This window comes from Tenrec ecaudatus, chromosome 4 (assembly GCF_050624435.1).
Source record: "Tenrec ecaudatus isolate mTenEca1 chromosome 4, mTenEca1.hap1, whole genome shotgun sequence".
Lineage (NCBI taxonomy): Eukaryota > Metazoa > Chordata > Mammalia > Afrosoricida > Tenrecidae > Tenrec > Tenrec ecaudatus.
Window position 1 is genome coordinate 79,962,312 of NC_134533.1, and position 7,380 is coordinate 79,969,691.

The following is a 7,380-nucleotide window of genomic DNA, read 5'->3' on the forward strand; positions in this document are numbered from 1 at the left end:
GAACTGTGTACAGGTGCCAAGTTGGCAAGGGGTGGTTTGAGGTAGTTAGTTTATTGTGCTAACCTGCCCGATTAACACATGTGGGATTAATTGAAGGGTGGAGGGATAAATGGCTTGGTGAGCCTCACCTTTAGAGTTCTCGGGTCTCTTGCTTTCTGATGGTCGGACCAGGGTACATCTGCATTAGCAGTTCTCTGCTTCAGCTGGCAAGACTGACTTCCTACAAGACATCCCCAAGGAGAAGCCACATGGACCTACCCCCATGCAGCCATGGGTGCTGGAGCAGCTGTGTGGAGACCCTTGCCAGCGCTGAGATGCTTACACATTCACTGACTCGGCTTTCCTACTACAGTCGGCATCATTGTGTCTGCTTTGTGAGATGGAGGAGGAATTTCTGGATTGGTGTTGGACATATGGGTTAATGGGTTAATGTTGGACTTTTGGGTTTACACAGCACTGGGTTGGGATGTTTTATATATATAAAGATAGATAGATAACACAAAAAATAAACAGTTAAGTTAAAAAGCAGTACAATTGGCTCAGTGCAACTCACTCCCATGAGACAGTTGTGAGACACTAGCAGTCCTTCAAGTCTTGAGGGCCGCTGGGTAGTCCTCTGTAGAGCAATTCAGGCTATCCGGCACAGGCAGCAAACAGCAAGGTGGGTCACCAATAGTCAGCCAGATGACGGGGTCCAACAGTCCCCAGCTCAAGAGATGTACATTCCAATTGTGTGGCGAAGTAAGTCTTGAAGGAACCTCAAACTACAGCAACACAGTTCGTGGGTTAGACGTCCCAAAGGTAGTGTAGCTTGCAAATGGAGGCACAGAACAAACAAGGCAGCCGCACACTGGTCCGAGGATCAAAGAGTGAGAGACAAGAAAGGCGGGGCTCACCAAACTATTTCTCCCTCTGCCCTTCAATTAATCCCACATGTGTTTATCGGCCAGGTTGGCACAATAAACTAACAACCTTAATTGGTAAATCAAGGCCCCCGCTGGAACGTGACGAATGCAGCTCCTTTCTGTGAGAGCCAGAACTCAAGTCTGGGTCCTTAGCTCGCACTTCAGTGCTTTCACACACATTCGATTTCTTTGTCTCACAATTCAAGGACTGAGGCCGAGAGAGATGAAGGAACTTTCCCAGCCAACGAGTGACACAGCTTGGGCTTGCATTCAGGACCCCACACCCCCAGGTGAATGTTGCCTTCCTACAGCTCCCTTGAGACAATACATGCCTTTTACCTGTGTCTGAGAAGCCGCTGCTTAACATGCAGCTCTCTGCTTGGCTGCTGTGCATGCTAAGAAGGCAATGTCCCTTGGCAGCGTCCATGGGGCTGGAGTCCGCACAGTAACTCTCCCCAGTTGGGGCCAAATACAACTGCCAAGAAGCCTCTCCAGGGCCCTCACACTTCTGCTGAGAGGTGGCGGGAGGAGGTAAGTACTTAGAGAAATCCCTCTGCTTCATTCCAAGCGGTCTTGGCTTAGACGGGTGGCAGAAAGTTTGTCCTCCCCATCTTCACCCAGGGCCTAGACTCGAGGCCTCAGGAAAAACCCTGTGAAGGCACCAGAGAGGAAGCAAGATTTGAAGAGTTTAAAGAAGAGACTCCCGGTGCTTAGACCAATGCGGCACCTACATCAAGAGCCTGAATGATGTCCAGGCAATCAAAATAACTGACTACATTTGTATAGCACTTAATAGTTTCCAACTTACCTGAAAATGCCTTTATCATCATAAGAACCTTCTTTGTAAGAATGAAGGCATTGAAGGTAAACAAGCAGCCATCTAGCTCAGAAGCAACAGAGCCCACATGGAAGAAGCACACCAGCCTGCGTGATCATGAAGTGTTGAAGGGCGCAGGTACAAGGCATCATCAGAACAAAAAACTTACCATAGTGAATGAATGGGGAAGTGCAGAGTGGAGACCCAAAGCCCATTTGTCAGCCACTGGAGATCCACTCGCAGAGGGGTCTAGGGGAGGAGATGAGTCAGTCAGCATGTGATGTAGCACCGATGAAGAATACAGCTTTCCTCTAGTTCCTAAATGCTTCTCCCGCCCCACGCCCCCGCCCCACTATCATGATCCGAATTCTACCTTGCAAGTCTGGCTAGAGCAGAGGATGTACACTGGTGCAGATAGGAGCTGGAGGCACAGGGAATCCAGGGCAGATGATGCCTTCAGAAACAGGGGTGTGAGTGGCGATACTGGGAGGGTAGAGGGAGAGTAGGTTGGAAAGAGGGAACCGATTACAAGGATCTACATGTGACCTCCTCCCTGGGAGATGGACAACAGAAAAGGAGGTGAAGGGAGACATCAGACAGGGCAAGAGATGACAAAATAATAATTTATAAATTATCAAGGGCTCATGAGGGAAGGGGGAGCGGGGAGGGAGGAGGATAAAAAGAGGACCCGATGCAAAGGGCTTAGTGGAGAACAAATGCTTTGAGAATGATGAGGACAATGAATATACAACTGTGCCTTACACAATGGATGTGTGTATATGTATGGATTGTGATAAAAGTTGTATGAGCCCCTAATAAAACATTTAGAAAAAAGAAGGATAGAGCTTAACATATCACACAATCTATGATGCCATTCCTCTTGAACTTGTCATTCTTTCATATGCTTTTGCTGGGAGCAATTAAAACCACTCAAAATATATTGTTTGTTAACATAGAATACATTTAGATTAAAATATATGCTTTTTTTAATGAAGACATTTACACTTACACCTATACCTCCTCTTTCCCTAAACACACACACATTACTTCACTTCCAGCTAAAATAAACACACATTGCGTTTCTTTTTCTTGTTTTAAAGCCTGTTTTAAAATCTTTTTTAAAATGCCTATTGGTCACATCATTCAAACTCAGCTCTTCAGACACTTGTGATTTCTCCATTTTCCTTTCTCTTAGTGTATTTTTCCTCTTTCCCTCATATATTTGACAAAGTTCATACCAACTATGTGGTAGGAAATTATTTTAGGGTCTGAACATCAAAGGTAAATAAAATAGTCTTATAATTCTTTCTATTCCCTACACTTGTGATTGGCTTAAGGGTCAAATTCAATGTCATATATTCAACCTCACTAATAAGCTGGTGGCACAGGGGGTTCAACGTGTGACTGCTGGTTGAGAGATCAGTGGTTCAAACACACCAGCTTCTCCATGGGAAAAAGAAGAGGTGGTCTGCCTCTCTAAAGATTTACAGTCTTGGAGTTGGAGTCAACTGGATGGCAGTGGGTAATTGTCAAAGTAATAGCAATTAAAATAATGATGAGATACAGTTTAAAGTCTGTCAAATGAAGCAGATTTTCATTTTTTAAAATGCTTTAAATTAAAGCTGACTGCTTTCATTCGTGACTGGTGAGAGTGGGGATTGACACAAATTTATTAGAAATCAGTTTAGCCACATGGAAATAAACACTATGGATCTAAAAATTCTTTGATTCAACATTGGTTGAAACTAAAATTAAAAGAAGGCACTCCCCTCCTTGAAAAAAGAAAGAAATCCAAAAGAAAATCCTAGTCAAAAACTAAGGAATGATCACCAACAACGTTAATAACTGCTTAAAGTATTATGGGAAAGATTGATGGGACACTTTGTAATGGATGAGGTAGGTGAAAACACTCAAAATCATTCTGAATGTAAACATTTTTAATTAATTGAACATATGGAGACGGTTTCAATCTGGAAACGCACCTCCCGCCCTTCGGCACACATGTGTCAGAGACTGTGGCTGGTGAACGTGTGTCAGAGGCTGTGGATGGTGAACATGTGTCAGAGCCTGTGGATGGTGAACATGTGTCAGAGGATGTGGATGGTGAACATGTGTCAGAGGATGTGGATGGTGAACATGTGTCAGAGGATGTGGATGGTGAACATGTGTTAGAGGATGTGGATGGTGAACGTGTGTCAGAGGATGTGGATGGTGAACGTGTGTCAGAGGATGTGGATGGTGAACGTGTGTCAGAGGATGTGGATGGTCAACATGTGTCAGAGCCTGTGGATGGTGATGGGGCGGCAGCAGAACTCCTCCTAGGACTTCACAAGGGAGGAGCCTCTTCATCCTCACCAGGTCAGAGCTGATCCTTACACACATCTCCCCCCTCCAGCCCTGGTTACGAATTCTGGCACCAGCTGTTCCTCTCCTAGCACTACTCACTTTTCTGTGGGACTAGAAAATCCATTACAACTGTCACACAGAATGCACGGACCATATTCCTTATTATGGGGGTTATGAGAAGCACGAAGTTACAAATCAGAAACAGAATCAACTTGGTGCGCTAAGACAGAGGTGGTGCTGATTGTACGATTCCCCTTGAAAGGACTGTGCACTTGAAATATTCAATTGTATGATGTGTAAATTGTGTGGCAATAAAAATGTTGAGGGGAAAGAAAACAAAAAGAATCATCTTGGAAGTTTGCTACCCAAAGGTGCGCAGCTCTCTTGCTCTATCGATTGGCATTCCCGCTGTGCCTTCTCATTGCAACCTGCTTCCCTGCTCTTGCTGGACCTGCCATGCTTCCACTGCTTCTTGCCATCCCACACTGCCTCCACTAACAGCGGCTCCCCGATAACGACCCCACTCTCACAAGTCACAAATGAAAGCCGCCATCCTTAGTTTAAAGCATTATAAAAATTGAATAGCTCTTTCATTTAACAGGCTTTAAACTGTATCTCATCATTATTTTAATTGATATTACTTGGGTTTCTTGGTTCTAGCAGGCCCTCTGCACCTGAACCAGGGTTCAATAAAAGGACCCGCTATAAGGAACAAAAAATCATATCATTGAAAATGTGGGTGAGTGCAGAGTGGAGACTCAAAGCCCATCAGTAACCAACAGGACACCCCCTACTGAAGGGTTGTGTGGAGGAGATGAGTCAGTCAGGGTGCAGGGTAGCAACGATGAAACATATAACTTTCCTCTAGTTCTAAAATGCTTCCTCCCCACCCCCCACTATTATGATCCCAATTCTACCTTACAAACCTGGCTACACCAGAGGATGTACATACGTACAGATAGCAACTGGAAACACAGGGAATCCAGGACAGATGACTCCTTCAGGACCAGTGGTGAGAGTGGCTATGCCTGGAGGGTGGAGAGAATGTGGGAACTGATTACAAGAATCTATGTATAGCCTCCTCCCTAGGGGATGGACAGCAGAGAAGAAGGTGGGGGGAGATATCGGACAGTTTAACATATGACAAAATAATAATAATATATGAATGATGAAGGGTTCATGATGTACGGGGGAGTGAGGAAGGAGGGAGAAAATGAAGAGCAGACATTAAGAGCTCAAGTAAAGGCAAATGTTTTGAGATTGATGATGGCAACAAATGTACATATCTTCTTGACACAATGGATGTATGTATGGATTGTGATAAGAATTGTATGAGCCCCCAATAAAATGATTTTTAAAAAAAGAAAAAAAAATTTTTTTAAAGGACCCACTATGCTCCCACCTTTTCTTTTCTTTTTTAAAAAAATCATTTTATTAGGGGCTCAAACAACTCTTATCACAATCCATACATACATCAATTGTGTAAAACACATTTGTACACTCATTGCCCTCATCATTCTCAAAACATTTGCTCTCCACTTAAGCCCCTGGCATCAGTTTCTCGTTTTCCCCTCCCTCCCCACCCCCCCTCCCTCATGAACCCTTGATAACTTATAAATTATTATTTTGTCATATTTTGTAGTGTCTGACATCTCCCTCTACCCACTTTTCTGTTGTCTGTCCCCCAGGGAAGAGGTAACATGTAGATCCTTGCAACCGGTTCCCCCTTTCCAACCCACCCTCCCTCTACCCTCCCAGTATCACCACTCACACCACTGGTCCTGAATGGATCATCCATCCTGGATTCCCTGTGTTTCCAGTTCCTATGTATACCAGTGTACATCCTCTGGTCTGGCCAGATTTATAAGGTAGAATTGGGATAATGATAGTGTGGAGGAGGAAGCATTTAGGAACTAGAGGAAATTTGTATGTTTCATTGTTGCTATATCACACCCTGACTGGCTCTTCTCCTTCCCGAGACCCTTCTGTAAAGGGATGTCCAGTGGCTTAAAATAGGCTTTGGTTCTCCACTCTGCACTTCCCCCTCTCATTCACTATGATTTTTTTTTTCTGATGATGCCTGATACCTGATCCCTTTGACACCTTGTGATCGCACAGGCTGGTGTGCTTCTTCCATGTGGATTTTGTTGCTTCTGAGCTAGATGACTGCTTGTTTACCTTCAAGCCTTTAAGAACCTAGACACTATAACTTTTGATAGCCGGGCACCATCAGCTTTCTTCACCACATTTGCTTATGCACCCATTTGTCTTCAGCAATCATATCAGGGAGGTGAGCACACAATGATATGATTTTTTGTTCTTTAATGCCTGATAACTGATCCCTTTGGCACCTCATGATCATGCAGGCTGGTGGCTCCCACCTTTTCTTAATGGTGGCAAGTTTCCCTCCCCTGCCTCAGGAATAGGCTCATGTTAAGTCTACCAGGATGCCAAAGCTGAGTTTTCTATTAGGACTCCATTTACCTTATTAGCATAGTCCCACCCCCCACAAGGGTGCGCCCTTTGTTTGTGTCATTAAAATGTCTAATCCAATTGGTGGGCCACAATCATCTTATTTACATAATTCCACTCAATCATTTTCTAGGCATTAAAAGACCATGGCTTAAAACAAATAAATAAACAAATCCTTGCTGCCATCAAGTCTGCTCTGCATCTAGTGACCCTGTAGGGCAGAGTAGAACTGCCCCTGTGGGTTTTCAAGACTGTAACTCTTTACAGGAGTAGCCAGCTTCATTTTTCTCCCAGATCATGACTAAAGGATTATATAACAGTAGTTCTTTCTGCTGCAAAGTCAAACCTGATGCTAACCAAGCTTCTAAATCTAACCATCAGTTTACAGTAGTTATAAGAGAAAGGAAATGTTTTAAACCTCATCAAAATGATTCTATCAGCAGGGTCCAGAGCATGGGAAACTGCTGCAGGGGGGCGGGGGAAGCTTCCTATTTATTTAACTTAAAAAAAAAAAAGAGGTAAAATATGCTTGGGAGACTGCAACCAAATACAACAGAAGGACCTTGTTTGAAAACTGACTCAGACAAATTAGCTTTTTAATGTATAAGACACTGAAGATCATCTGAATCATGATTGAGTATTTGGTGACTTTGAAGAAACATGATTGATTTTTAGACATAATAATAGTATGGGTGTCTCCAGGTTACAAATTCCCCAGTTTCAGAACAATTCATATCTTTTAATATTATGTGAATTTGCCCTCACTTTGGACAATTGAACCAATTCCTAATAGAATTCTTCATCACAATGACCTTTCCTTATGGTTGTGCAGCTTTTAAA